This window comes from Saimiri boliviensis, chromosome 2, assembly GCF_048565385.1.
Source record: "Saimiri boliviensis isolate mSaiBol1 chromosome 2, mSaiBol1.pri, whole genome shotgun sequence".
In the NCBI taxonomy this organism is placed as follows: Eukaryota; Metazoa; Chordata; class Mammalia; order Primates; family Cebidae; genus Saimiri; species Saimiri boliviensis.
The window spans coordinates 66,391,127-66,406,284 of record NC_133450.1 but is presented as its reverse complement, the minus strand read 5'-3'; the positions used below and the strand labels follow the sequence as shown (position 1 = coordinate 66,406,284).

The following is a 15,158-nucleotide window of genomic DNA, read 5'->3' as shown; positions in this document are numbered from 1 at the left end:
TGGAGTAAAATAACATCTGATGAGAAAAGAAAACAGGGAGGTGGTACATTTACAAATAGAATGACCCCTACAGACACAAAGCATGTTCAACCCTCCAGCACCCAATGTAACACAGAAAGAACAGTAAAGATAACCAAAAAGGTCTCCCACTCTCTGTAGTGCTAAAACAACATGCTCGGTTTAAGAGTGTTAGGTTTTAATTCCTCCCACAAACAACCAGTAAGAAAATCAAGCACCTTCTTAGAAAACGAATGAACAGTCTAGGCATGATGGTTCATGCCTATAATCTCAGCACTTTGGGAAGCTAGAGGTGGAAGGATTACTTGAGTCCAGGAGATTGAGACCAGGCTGAGCAACATGGCAAAACCCCATCTCTTCTAAAAATACAAAAATTAGCTGGGTAGGGTGGCATGTGCCTGTGGTCCCAGCTACTTGGGAGGCTGGGTAGGAGGACTGCTTGAACCCAGTAAGTTGAGGCTGCAGTGAGCTGTGACTGCACCACTGCATTCCAGCCTGAGTAACAGAGTGAGACCCTGTCTCAAACTTTTTAAAAAGAAAGAAAATGAATGAACCTATTTAAAAGCAAAGACATAGGCCAGGCATGGTAGCTCATGCCTGTAATCCCACCACTTTGGGAGGCCGAGGCAGGAGGATCCCTTGAGCTCAGAAGTTCGAGACCAGCCTGGCCTACATGGTGAAACCGCATCTCTACCAAAAAAATACAAAAATTCACTGGGTGTGGTGGTGTGTGCCTGTAGTCCCAGCTACACTTAGGAGGCTGAGGTGGGAGGATCACTTGAGCCAGGAGGTTGAGGCTCACTGCACTACAGTCCAGGCAACAGAGCGAGAGACCCTGTCTCAAAAAAATAAATAAAAAAGGCAAAGACATGACCCTTCTATGTCTCTTAAATGTCCATTAACACCACATCGAAAACAACTGCCACTTCTGGGGAAGCTCTATTAGGAAATTCTAGAAGGCATAATCCTGGGCATTAACCAACCAGCCAGGGGTGCCTGTGAATTACAGCACCTTCCTTCTTCCAACAGGTAGAACCTGCTAGATGCAAGGACTGAGGGGGAGTTGCTGTGAGATGCCCAACTCTTAAAGAGAGAAAACTTCACGCGGCATCGCAGTGCAAACCAGGCAGGATGCTCCAGACGCCTCGGGTTCACTCACAGCACGTATTTCCTTCTGTCAAATAAGGCGATTACTCTGACACATTTCAGAGAAAAAACAAGCTAGGATCTTTAGGCTTGAGGATACAACAGAGTCTGGTCCCATCCTACTTTTAACTTCTTTGTAAACGAAATAAAGCACCACTTTCTTTCTTCAGGTTTCCTCAGATCCCATCAGAAAATTTTCTGATGACCAAAATATGCACACAGTAGAGTCTAAAAGAGAACTACCCAGCTACTAAAGTCAACTTTAGCTCCAAATGAAAGTTTTATGTCTCCTGAGCTTCCAAACAGGAAAATTATATCATGGCTGACAGTAAAGTAATTTAATTGCACTGTTGCTATGACAACATGCTGCTCTCTTTCTTTTTAATTTGCTTATTTGTCAGTAGCTTCCCAGAGGAACTAACACAGTATTCTCCATGTTTCCTTTTGTTTTAAACAAACACTGCCAGCAATACGGTTTTAGAAGAAAAAAAAATGGCATTGTCAAGAAGAGAGGGTTATGGGAGTTCAGCACCCTTAGATCGTGTGCGCACTTTGTGCTGGGTCCCCGCGCCCTCCAACTGCTCATTGCATCCCTATGAATCCCGCATTTTATAGCAACAGAGTGAAGAGCTGCTGATCACTACAGTTCCACGTTAAAAAAAAAAAAAAAAAACCACAGAAACAAACAAACAAAAAACAGTTCCCAGAAACCACAGCTGAGGAGTTTTCCATTATTATACTCTAACTACAGAATTCGCCAAATCTTTTTTTCCTCCTGTTTTAGCGGGGGAAAAAAAATCTGGATCATGTGAGTTGCAGTTAAGCAAACATTTTTAATCTGCTGCCAACAAGGCTGCTCCACCAGATACGCAAATAGTTATTCACTGGTGACCTCTTTACAACTTTTCTCTACACACACACTCTCTCTCTTTTGTTTTTTTTAATGACTTGCTGTGTTTTGTTACCCTTTTTATTTTTTTAAAGGAGAAAATACGGCAGGAAAGCTGAGTTTGTCACCTAGTAATCAGAAAGTCTCCAAATAACTGACAAAGCCATTACTGGCCCAGCTCTGAACAGATGTTCGATGCGAACTTTTAAAAGTTAAGAAATCCTCGCAGAGCGGAGCAGTGCAGTCGCGAGTTTGGGGGGCCGGGTCACCCCCCGCCCAACTCCCAGCACGCGCGCGCGCGCGCGCACGCGCTTCACTCTTGTCTACTGTACTTGTCAAAAACATTTCAAGGGGACCTGCGGGAGCGGCGATTGGCTGCGCCCCGCGTCAATCAGCGGCGTTGCCGGGCAACGGGGGAAACTGCTCTTCTCCGCGTATACAGGGCAATTGGGAGCTCGCATACCTTCACTGCCGGTCAGATGTCATAAACCTTTTATTGGCCGCACCGCGGCGAGCCTCGAAAACAAATCAATAAAAGCCCGCCGTCCCCCAACTTATCCACGGCCCAAGGAGGGTTTCCAAGAGGGCCGGGATGAGGGGGGTCGGGCTTCGGGGGTCTCCGGAGACGTTCGTTGCCTGTGCCAAGTCTGCACAGTTTGGGGGGGGGGGGCGGGGGGGATCTTTGTTAGGAGCCTGTTTCTCATCTTGGGGTCTCCTCTTGATCGGCACCCCCTCCCCGGCCGGAACGGCGGGGACCCTGTCCTCTGCAGACAATACCAACTCTGTTCCTTGCGGGTGTCTTCGGAAACCGAGGCACCGGGAAGCAGCACGCACGTCGAGGCAGGAAACTCTTCCGACCCGGCAACTTCCCGGCTCGGGGGCTCCCGGGACCCCCCCACCCGACCCTCCACGCAGGACCTGCGGGGTCCCTCGTCTTCCAAGAGCCGCGAGGTAGTCTCCAGCACCGTCTCGGACGCGCCCTCCGCCCCGGGTCCCCCCGAGCCCACGCGGGAGCCGGCGGGAGCGGGGCGCAAACTCACCTGGCCGGAGCGGGGCGCGGGGGCGCGGGGGCGCCGCTGCCCTTCAGCGGGAGCCGACAAACTTTCGCGGGCGCCCGGCGGGCATCGCTCGGTGGCCCCGCTAAGGACGCGCGGGCGCGGCGCGGCGAGTCCGGGGCGGCGGGCGGCGGGGGGCGGCCGCGGGCACGGGCGGCAGGGGCGCGGGGGTCGCGGCGCGGCATGGGACCTGCGGCGTCCGCCGGGCGCGCCGCGCGTCCTCCCGCCGGCCCCGCCGCTCTCCCCGCCCCGTCCCGCCTCCCGCTCGCCTCCGCCGCGGCGCGTCGGGCCGGGGCGCGCCGAGCGGCGAGAAATTGTTTCCACTGCAAACAAAAAAAGGCGACACATGACCAGGCAGGAGGAGGGGAAGCGCGGGGAGGGAGGAGGGCGGAGGGAGGGACGGAGCGGAGGGCGGAGGGAGCGGGAGAGAGGGAAAACGTGGGCCTGGCCGCCAGCGGCCTGGGGCGCGGGGCACGGACCCACCGGGGCGGCCCCTGCCCGCGCCCCCCGCGCCCCCTGAGTGCAGCCAGGACCGAGCCGCGCGGCCTCGCCTCCCGGGCCCCGCGGGGCGGGGGTGACCGGCGCGGGTCCCTCGACCCGGGGCGACCGCGACCGTGGGCGGCGGGCAGGTGGGGCGGGCGGCGCGTGCTCTCTCCCCTCCCTGGGCTCCGGCCACACCGGCGGGCAGGCGCTGCGCTGCTGGCAACGTGTCGCGGGAACGCTCCTACCCATCTGCATGCCTTACATGGCTCGAAAGTAAAAATAAAAAGAATTACGATGCGGGCGAGGCTTGTGGGGGTGAGAAGAGGAGATTCCACTTCTCCCCAGTGCTGCGTCCTGGTAGGACCCCCAGGGCCCTCAGAGCCCTCTCCCAGTGCCCACCTCGTGCCCCGGAGGTAGGCACCGTGGAGTCCCACCCAGGTGGCCGCGTGTCTCCCGAGGGAGGGCAGGTGGCCATTACAGGGCAAGAGGCACGTCCTAAAGGCCACGCAGGTGGGGCCTCTCCAGTGGGTTGTGCGGAACGCGGCGACCGGCCTAGAGCGAAAACAGGTCTCATTTCCATTTCATTTGAGCTGTCAGGAACCAGAATGACAATTCTTAAGCCACCCAGCAAAATGGTGCAACCACCACTCTAAGCCTCTAGGCAGCTCCAAAGAATAGCACCCACTGCTAAAGCCACACCAACCAGCCGCCTTGGGAGAGGATGAGAGGAGAGAGTCCAACAGGACACCCTGGTGGTGACAAAAATAAAAATGTGATTGCACAGCTCTTCCAGGTAGCCAAATTGGTTGTTTCCTCTACAGAGGAAAAGCCCAGGGTACCCTTCCTGCCACCCACTCCTGAGCCGGTGGACAGGACATTGTGAGCTATCTGAAAGCTGCAGAAAAACCAGCCAGTGGACCTGGAGTCAAAGCTGTCTAGCATGCAGTACTTTCAAACCTAGCCAAAAGGAGGGGTGAAGGGAAACACCAGCTAGGCTTCCGAAAATTTTTTCTATCTCAAAAAATAAGCCCCTCTATCTGAGATTCATTCCCCCTACCAAAGGTTCAAGATGGCAGGTGGCAGGTCTTCAGCAAGGATGCATCTTTCAGACTCACCAGAGACCTTACTACTTCCAAGTATTGTGGCGTCTTTCCATCCAGAGATAGGTGGGTGGTGGAAGCCCAGGAATGGCCTGAGGTCATCCAGCCCCACCCCTTTGATGACTGAGTACTTGATGTGACCTACCCAAAGTCACTAAGCAAAAGGTACTAGATGGCAGAGACAAGTCAGATGATCTCTGAAGTTTCACACCAGAGATCCTCACTCAGAGTTAGAAGTGGTAACAAAGCCAGGACGAGACAATGTGTACCCTGCTCTCCCGAGGCTCTGCCTAATGCAGGTCTCACCTTCCATCAGGCATCAGTTGAGGGTGCTTATTCTCCACCAGAGGAACCAAGGCCAGAGAACTTTGTTCATGCCCTTGCTAGCCTGGAGAGAACGAAATCGCCCCCTTACATCTTTCCCTTCCATCCCCAGCTCCCAACACCGCCCCCACCCACCGCCCCATCCCATAACCACACTCAGACAATAGCCAGAAAACTCTTTATATTAAGCAGAGGTGGCACCTTATTTTTCACCTGCCCCAGTCCCCTCCTGCTTTCTCAGAGTTCAAAAAGAGGGGATGTGCACATGGAATATGTCTTTTTTTTTTTTTTTTTTTTTTTTAAAGAGACGGGGTCTCGATATGTTGCCCAGGCTGGAGTGCAGTGTCGATTCACGGGCGTGATACCACTACTGATCAACACGGGAGTTTTGACCTGCTCCGTTTCCAACCTGGACTGGTTCACCTGTCCTTAGGCAACCTGGTGGTCCCCTGCTCCCGGGAGGTCACCATATTGATGCCGAACTTAGTGCGGACACCCAATTGACATAGCACACTACAGCCCAGAACTCCTGAGCTCAAGCGATCCTCCCACCTCAGCCTCCTGAGTAGCTGGGACTACAGGCACGCGTCACCAAGCCCGGCTTTTTTTTTTTTTTTTTTTTTTTTTGAGACACAGTTTCACTCTGTCACCCAGGCTGGAGTACAGTGGAGCATTCTCAGCTCACTACAACCTCCACGTCCAAGATTGAAGCAACTCTCCTGCCTCAGCCTCCCAAGGGATTACAGGTGTGCACCACCACACCTGGCTAATTTTTGTGTTTTTAGTAGAGACGGGATTTCACCATGTTGGCCAGGTTGGTCTCGAACTTCTGACCTCAGGTTATCTGCCTACCTCAGCTTCCCAAAGTGCTGGGATTACAGGCATGAGCCACTGCGCCCCGTCAGAGTATGTCATTCTATTTTTTTTTTTTTTAAGGTGGGGTTTCACCATGATGGCCAGGCTGGTCTTGAACTCCTGACCTCAGGTGATCCACCCACCTCGGCCTCCCAAAGTGCTGGGATTACAGGCATGAGCCACAGTGCCAGGCCGAGTATGTCATACTTTTTTTTTTTTTTTTTTTTTTTGAGATGGAGTTTCGCTCTTGGTACCCCCAGGCTGGAGTGCAAAGGCGTGATCTCAGCTCACTGCAACCTCCGCCTCCTGGGTTCAGACAGTTCTCCTGCCTCAGCCTCCTGAGGCACGTGTCACCATGCCCAGCTACTTTTTTTGTATTTTTAGTAGAGACAGGGTTTCACCATGTTGAACAGGATGGTCTCGATCTCTTGACCTCGTGATCCACCCGCCTCGGAGTATGTCATTCTTAAACCTCTTAGCCTCCAGTGTCTGAACCAGTTATCTCAGGTGAACAAAAATGAAAAGACATAGATAGGCTTGGGCCTGAAGAAGCCATAAGCAGACAGTGGAGTAGGTGAAACAGCCTACTTTAATTGTCTTGCCTCTCTTTCCCTCTGTGTGTTTTTGCTTCTTGCATTCTCAAACATTTTTCTTAATTTCCCTCTCCCATTACAGTTGCAGCAAGAGATGTGAGAAGGTGTCACCCTGAAGAGGAAGTGGTAGACCAGCCCTGCTTGATGTGGACAGCAGGGGACACATGTCTGCCTGTCTGTCTGAAATGGGGGATCCAGACCTTTACTGAAAGCCAAAGCAGGGCTTTTTGTGGCCTTTTCCACCTTCTAAATACATAGAACCTCAGCTATGGGGCATGCTTCCTGACCTAGGGTGCAGGGACCAAATTCCTTTAGGAACAACCCCATTCGCAATTCCGTCATGAACTTTCAGAAAGGACCCTTGTGTCTTAGATCTTGAGAAGTCACAAGTAAACAAGCGGAATTGTCTAAACCATTATCTTATCTACACTGTTTTACCAACACATTTAACAGCAGAATCCTATATGTGCCCTAGAAATCACTTTGAGAAACACTTATTTCCTTACTGGGGACTAATGGGACCATTCTGCAGCCCCATCTGGGCATGGGCTGGAGAGCACATTAAGTATCTGGGAGCTGGAAGACCTCAATTCTAGGCTTATACCCCCATCAGCATGGGACCTCAGTTCCTCCTCCAAGGAGAATGCCCCTCCCTTGATGTTTTGTACATTGTTTTGCTAAATGTTTCCCTGGTCAAGGAGGTTAATTCCCCAGCTGGGCGCGGTGGCTCACACCTGTAATCCCAGCACTTTGGAAGGCCAAGGCAGGTGAATCATCTGAGGTCAGGAATTCAAGACCAGCCGACCGACATGGCGAAACCCCGTCTCTACTAAAAATACAAAAATTAGCTGGGCATGGTGGTGCACACCTGTAATCCCAGCTACTCGGGAGGCTGAGGCAGGAGAATCGTTTGAACCTGGGAGGTGCAGTTTGCAGTGAGCCAAGATCGTGCCATTGCACTCCAGCCTGAGCGACAGAGAGAGATTCCATGTCAAAAAATTTTTTTAAGAAAAGAACATTAATCCCCCTACACACACACACAGTCACTGTCACTATTCGTTATCAGAGCAGCATGGCTATTTATGGAATAGTCAAGCACAAAACCCGATACACCCCACCCGCCTTGAGACAGGACAACTAAGTGAGAAGGTGCAGGCAGGAGGACCTGAGAGACTGTCCAAAATGGGAAGAGTCCCAGGCAGGCCTCGAAACACAGTCTCCTGGGGAGGGATCCTGCAAAGAGACTACAGTACAAAGGATACATGAGAGGAAATACTGGGAGCTGGGCAGGCACACACTGGGCTTCAGAGAAGCCTATGACTTTCCTGCTTCCCTCTATACCTCTGCTCCACTCCCCGCCCTGCAGGTTGGCTTCCTCTGCTCAATGATGGCCACACAGGGCTGCCAGCGCCAAGCCCTGAGGCCTTCGGACTTTTACCACCCATCACCTTCAGACTGCCTCAAATCTTCCATGACATAGTTCAACTTGTCAGGAAAATAATGTGATTGGTCTAGACTGAGTCACATGACTCCCCTCCATGCCCACCCCAATACCTCCTCTCTCTGGCTAACAGCTGAGACAAGGGACATGGTGTAACATCTGGGGAAGGGAGGAGAGGTGACTTTGGAAGCGGGCTATCTAATAAGGGTGGGTTGGTGTTTAACCTGTGGAAATGGGGAAGGGGCGTTCTTGACCTGAGCTGCTCACCCGGGGATGCCCATCAGAAGCATCCAGAAGCCACACCTAACCAACTAGAGTCTTCTAGGATGGCACCTGGGTATGTGCATTTTGAGAAAGCACACGGGATGATTCTGCTTACAAACTGCTCTTCCAGGAGAAATCGATGGCACAGTTTTATCAAACCTGACTTGATTATATTAGAAGAGGAACTCGTTCACTGAACAAATATTTGCTGAGTGCCTACCAAGTGCATGGCATTGTGTTAGGTGCCAGAGATAGACAGTCTTTGTCCCTACAGAGCACACAGATTAGGGGCTAAGATTGCAAGCATAACATCACCAAAGTCCTTGAATACCAGGGTGAGTAGTTCATATGTGTGGAGGTCACAGAGCAAAGGTGGCTCACTGAATATTTTTGAGCTTAGAAGTTGTACTATCAGAGATAGGATTTTTTTAAAAAAGAAGATAAATGGGGATGGTGGACCCAAGATGAATTTTAGGAGAGGAAGGGAGAAACTGTTAGATCAAAGGCCCGCAGAACAATTCAGAAATCACTGTAGTAATTCATACAAAACAGAATGAAGACTAGTTTTTAAGATGTGTTTTTAAAAATTGGGAAAAAATGCTAAAATAGTGGTTTCCTCTGAATGTTAGAGTTATGGGGTACTTTCTGTGTGCTTCTTTCATACTTATCTATATTTTTCAAATAAACACCCGTTACATACATACATACATACATTTATTTGACAGGATCTGGCTGTATCATCCAGGCTGGAGTACAGTGGTACAATCATAACTCACTGCAGCCTTGAACTCCTAGGCTCAAACAATCCTCCTTCCTCAGCTGCCAAGTAGCCCAGACTACAGGTGCATGCCACCAGGCCAGGCTAATTTTTGTGCAGAGATGGGGGTCTCACTATTTTGCCCAGGCTGATCTCAAACTCCTGGCCTTAAGCAGTCTTCCTGCCTCAGCCTCGCAAAGTGCTGGGATTACAGGCATAAGCCCCTGCACCTGGCCCATTCCAGATGCAGTGGTTATAATGTTATAAGGAGTTTGGGGTGGGGGGCGGGGTCTGTTGGAGCAGTGGTTCTCAAACTTGAGTATGTATCAGAATTACCCTAAGGGCTTGTTAAAACACAAACCGCAGGCCCCACCCCCAGAGTTTCTGGTTGGGGAGGTGTGGGCTGGGCCCGAGGATCTGTATCTCTCACAAGCTCTCAGCCCCTGCTGGTCTGTGGACCCACTTTGAGACCCAGTGAATCAGAAAAGAGTCAGTGAGACTGGAAAAAATGAATGTATGAGAGTCTTCAAAGGAAGAACCAAGAGGATTTGTCAAACGATTGAATATGAGAAGAGGGGGAGATTATGGTCAAAGATAACTCCTTAATCATGGGTTGACTAAGAGTCACTTTGAGATAAGATCTGAGAATGCTGTTTGTAAGAGTAAAAAAAAAAAACTCCTCACTTTCCCTCTGTGGAAAAGAGAGAGAGCCCCTCGGCCGGCAGACTCTTAACATCTTGGTGAGTGTAAAGTCTTGGTCAAGCATCATTGGAACTTTCTGGTTAACATTGCTTGGGATTTTCCTTTTGTGCCTTCTTGCTGTTTACTTGACAGATTTTGAAGGTTGGAGCCTGAGAAAGGGCTTATTAGAATTTCTTCAGCAGGGAATGGAGCCAGGAGGCTTACTTGAAGAGAGAAGAGGGGTGTGTGGTGAGGGAAAGTGCAACTGAACTGGTAGGGTGAAGTTCATCAGCTCAGGTGCCCTCGCCAAACCTGAGCTTATCAAGCCGTCTGCGGGAGGCAAAATGGAAATGCAGAACCTGTCAACTCCTCTTTGAGCATAAACACAGATGTAAGCCGATGATCTAGAATCCAGATTTACTCAACTCATTCCGTCAACAAATATTTATTAGGGATGTAGCTCCTCGATGTCCAGTACAGAGTGGAGGGGACTGGGAAGAAGGGAAGAAGTCAGGAGAAACTGAAGACATGGCACCTGCCCTCAAGGTTGGGAGTAGGTCTATGAGCATTTATAAAGCAATGAGAAATAAGCAAACACACACACACAGAGTCTAACACCAAGACCAGCGGTGGCGAGGCACAGTGGTTAGACACAGACCAGGTTCATGCTCTGACCTTACCACTGACTGGCAGGTTAATGTCAGTCACTGTTCTTAACTTCTTTTCTTTCTCTCTACCTAGTTTTCACTACTTAGGGCTGTTGTGAAGATTTAAGTAAATTAATCTTTGTAAGGAACATAAAACAGAGCTCTGGCACTTAGTAAACACTATTTTTCTTAAGCAAACAAATCAAAAGAAAAATCTTGACATATTAGGCTGCATACCAATTTAGAATTAAATGCAAAATCAGGAGTCATAAATAAAATGTAAAAACAAATGAGGAAATATTGGCCATGCGGATGAAACAGGGTTAATATTTTTAATTTATAAATCTTACAACTCAATGAGAACAAAAATATCACTCGAATTAGAAAAAGGGCAAATTCCTGTAATCCCAGCTACTTGGGAGGTTGAGACAGGAGAATCGCTTGAATGTGGAAGACGGAGGTTGCAGTGAGTGGAGATTATGCCACTGCATTCCAGCCTGGGCGACAGAGCGAGACTCTATCTCCAAAAAAAAAAAAAAAAGGAAAGAAAAAGGGCAAATTCACTAAAACAGAAACAACAATGAGAATGTCCCCATGAAAAGATGCTCAAACTCAGTAAAAATCAAAGAAATGAGAATTAAAGCAATTGTGATGTTTCATTTCATCTATCAGAATGGTAGACTTGAAAGAACTAACCATCCAGGCCAGGCGCGGTGGCTCATGCCTGTAATCCCAGCAATTTGGGAGGCCTAGGCAGGTGGATCATGAGGTCAGGTGATCGAGACCATCCTGCCTAACACGGCAAAACCCTGTCCCTACTAAAAATACAAAAAAATTAGCCGGGGGTGGTGGCATGCTCCTGTAGTCCCAGCTACTTGGAAGGCGGAGGCAGGAGAATCACTTGAATCCAGGAGGCAGAGGTTGCAGTGACCTGAGATGGCGCCACTGCACTCCAGCCTGGGTGACAGAGCAAGACTCCATCTCAAAAAAAAAAAAAGAACTAACCATGCCAATGTTGGTGAAGGCACTGATGGGAAGTGGTGTAACTTTTCAAGAGGACAGTTGTAAAACGAATTAAAATGTAAGTGAACATAGACAGCCACTGATCCTAATTTCCAACTTGTGAGAATTTATCCTAGGGAGATCCTAGAATAAGAGATTTAACTTCCCCACCAGACTACCAACTGGGAAGAGGCAGTAAACCCCAGGAAAGCAGGACTCCAGCCTATTAGATTCAGCAGTGCACACCTGGCATTTATACCTAGTAGAAGACACTCAATAAATAGTAATAAATTAACTGAAGTATGCAACAATGTATTTAGGAGGATTTTGCTGGGATGGTTGTTTAAAAATCCCCCAAATTTGGAAATTGCCCAAATAAGAGGCGAGAGGCATATTATTACATTCTATGGGCCACAGTGGGGCCATGTTTCCTTTGTTCCCTTTCATTTGCATTTTCCAGTCGTTTTAAGTGAGGCTTTGCCTTTTCTAAACCATTTTCACATTCTCAGAGACTGTACATTTGAAACAATTTGCAAACATTTCATAAAGTAAGAGTTTAGGGGAAAATGAGTATGTTGGCAAAGGATTTCACAAAATTAAAGCATTTCATGATCTTTTCAATCAGGAGGGACAAAACGATCCCCTTCTGAAAAGCCTGGTGCTCTAAGCAAACAGGAGAATTGCTAAGTACAACAAACATCATATCCTGGGTTATGAGGTCTATTGTCTGGCCGTGGGAAGTCTTCTGCTTTATAGGTTTTGAATATCAAACTTTCTCTGCAAACTCTTATGTAGGCTCCAAGATTCAAGAGTTCAAAATACTCTTGAATTAAGAATTTGTGGAGGGGAGGCAGGTGTGGTGGCTCACACCTATAATCATAACAGTTTGGGAGGTCGAGGCAGGAGATTGCTTGAGCCCAGAAGTTCAAGACCAGCCTGCACAACATAAGGAGACCTGTGACTCTACAAAAAACAAAAACAAAAACAAAACAGAAAAATGAGCCAGGTGTGGTGGCATGCACCTGTAGTCCCAGCTACTCAGGAGGCTGAGGTAGGAGGTTCACTTGAGCCCTGGAGGTTGAGGCTGCAGTGAGCCGTGATCACGCCACTAAATGTGGTTACAAGTTATTTTTATTTTTCAGATCTGATAGAAAATCTGTGCCTAGCTGGGTTACCCCACATGACGAAAGCTGTTAATGCTTTTCCTGCACCAGGGATATTCGTGACGCTTATCTAATACAAGAGGAAACCACTTCTCTGAATTATTGAACTCATTTTATCTACAGCTGATTGTTGTTGTTAACTGTTTTGCTTCATTTTGTTTCGTTTTGCTTTTGAGACAGAGTCCGGCTCTGTTGCCCAGACTGGGGTGCAGTGGCTCGATCTCGGCTCACTGCAATCTCTGCCTCACCAGTTCAAGTGATTCTCCTGCCTCAGCCACATAAGTAGCTGGGATTATAGGCTTGTGCCACCATGCCTGGCTGATTTTTATTTTATTTTATTTTTTTAATAGAGACAGGGTTCACCATGTTGGCCAGGCTGGTCTCGAACTCCTAACCTCAGGTGATCCACCCATCCTGGCCTCCCAAAGTGCTGGGATTATAGGTGTGAGCCACCACACCCAGCCTACAGCTGATTATTTTTATTCATGGTAGTCGCATTCTATAAAGTGCCACAAACACTGAATTAACAAATCCTGAATCATTGCTCCTAGGGGAAATATGAGATTAGGTTCCTGTAAGCCTCCACTCACAACACTTTCGTCAACCAACCGAAACACCATTTTACTGATAGATTATTCACATCATAATTGTATTGATATTTATTTTATCTGCGTTTCCATTTAAGAAGCTTTTTGAATATATATGTTGCTTCATTCACAATGAACTAAGCCTGAATGATGCTTATCTAATATACATTTTATCCATAAGGCACATTGCAGCCTTCCTGCACTTAGAAACACTAGAGAGCACTTCAGCAGCGCTTGGGCTCTGCTTTAAACGCAAAATCAACAAAAATGCAAAAAACGTGGTACTAAACAGACCACAAAAAGGACACTTGGAAAGCCAGAACAAGAGGGGAGAACATCGCCTTGTTCAACCTCAGCTGGGAACATGCACATTGAATGACTCATTTGAACATGTCCGTGAATGACCACAAAAGCACCAGGGGTCCTGTTTTTTTGTTTTTCTGTGTGTGTGTGTTTTTTTGTTTTTTTGTTTTTTTTTGAGACGGAGTTTCGCTCTTGTTACCCAGGCTGGAGTGCAATGGTGCGATCTCGGCTCACCACAACCTCCGCCTCCTGGGTTCAGGCAATTCTCCTGCCTCAGCCTCCTGAGTAGCTGGGATTACAGGCACGCGCCACCATGCCCAGCTAATTTTTTGTATTTTTAGTAGAGACGGCGTTTCACCATGTTGACCAGGATGGTCTCGATCTCTTGACCTCGTGATCCACCCGCCTCGGCCTCCCAAAGTGCTGGGATTACAGGCTTGAGCCACCGCGCCCAGCCCATGTGTTTTTTTTTTTTTTAATGGAGATGTCTGTGGCCCAGGCTAGAGTGCAGTGGCACCATCTCGGCTCACTGCAACCTCCACCTCCCGGGTTCAAGAGATTCTCCTACCTCAGCCTCCTGAGTAGCTGGGATTACAGGCGTGGGCCACCACACCCAGCTAATTTTTGAATTTTTAGTAGAGACAAAGTTTCACCATGTTGGTTAGGCTGGTCTCAAACTCCTAACCTCATGATCTGTCTGCCTCGGCCTCCCAAAGTGCTGGGATTACACGCATGAGCCACCGTGCCCTACCACCTGATTGTGAGATTACAGGTAAATTTTACCAAGAGGGTGAATTCACAAATACAAAATCTACCAATGATGAGGACTGACTGCATTTAACAAACTTAACACTTAACTGGTTGCCAGACAGTGTTCTAAAGCTCTGAAAATATTTGCTCATTTCAGCCTCACATTAATTGTGTGAAGTACGTACTGTGATTATCCCCATTTCATCAATGCGGAATCTGAGGCACAGAGAGGTTTGGCCACTTGCTCATAATCACACAGCTGGTAAATGATGGGGCTGGGATTTGAACTCACACAGTGAATTTGGGAAAGCTTCAGATCAATCTAGAACACTTGGCTTCTTAGAGAACCTTTCAGGGGTTCAGAACATGAAGGATGACACCAGTGGGGCTCAAGGGAGAAAAAACTGTGACCAAGAAATAGAAGAGGAGGGCCAGGTGCAGTGACTCACGACGCCTGTGATCCCAACACTTTGGGAAGCCGAGGTGGGTGGATCACTTGAGGTCAGGAGTTCAACACCAGCCTGGCTAGAAACCCTGTCTTCACTAAAAATACAAAAAAAAAAAAAAAAAAAAAATTAGTTAGACATGGTGGCGGGTGCCTATACTCCCAGCTACTCAGGAGGCTGAGGCAGAAGAATCTCTTGAACCTGGGGATCGGAGGTTGCAGTGAGCCAAGATCGTGTCAATCCACTCCAGCCTGGTGGACAGAGTGAGACTCCACCTTGGGGGCAGGGTGGGGGGCGGTGAAGAAATATAAGAGGAAGAAGGAAAAGGGGATTTTTTTCAATTCTCCTGTCTCAGCCTCCCAAATAGCTGGGATTTACAGGTGCCCCCCCACCACGCCCAGCCCAGCTAATTTCTATGTGTGTGTGTGTGTGTGTGTGTGTGTGTGTGTTTAGTAGAGCCAGGATTTTACCATCTTGGCCAGGCTAGTCTTGAACTCCTGACCTTGTGATCCACCTGCCTCGCAAGTGCTGGGATTACAGGCATGAACCACTGCACCCGGCCAGGGTTTTTTAATGGAATGAAAAGGCTCTACTTGCAAAATCTCAAAGTTCAGCTTCTATGTCATAATGAACAGAGCATGGTGTATCTTTGTA

The 15,158-nt window shown here is 48.6% G+C and overlaps 1 protein-coding gene across 16 annotated transcripts in view; it reads right to left on the bottom strand.

Moving 5' to 3' along the window:
- FOXN3 (forkhead box N3) overlaps positions 1 to 15,158 on the bottom strand; it is a 470,182-nt gene that overhangs the window by 259,068 nt on the left and 195,956 nt on the right. The window contains exon 1 of one of the 16 annotated variants that reach the window (XM_039469465.2): positions 3,094 to 3,348. The exons of the other annotated variants lie outside the window; for them this stretch is intronic. The gene's annotated coding sequence lies outside the window, so the exon portion shown is untranslated. Of the gene's footprint in view, positions 1 to 3,093; positions 3,349 to 15,158 lie in introns of those variants that run through there. 16 annotated transcript variants of the gene reach the window in all.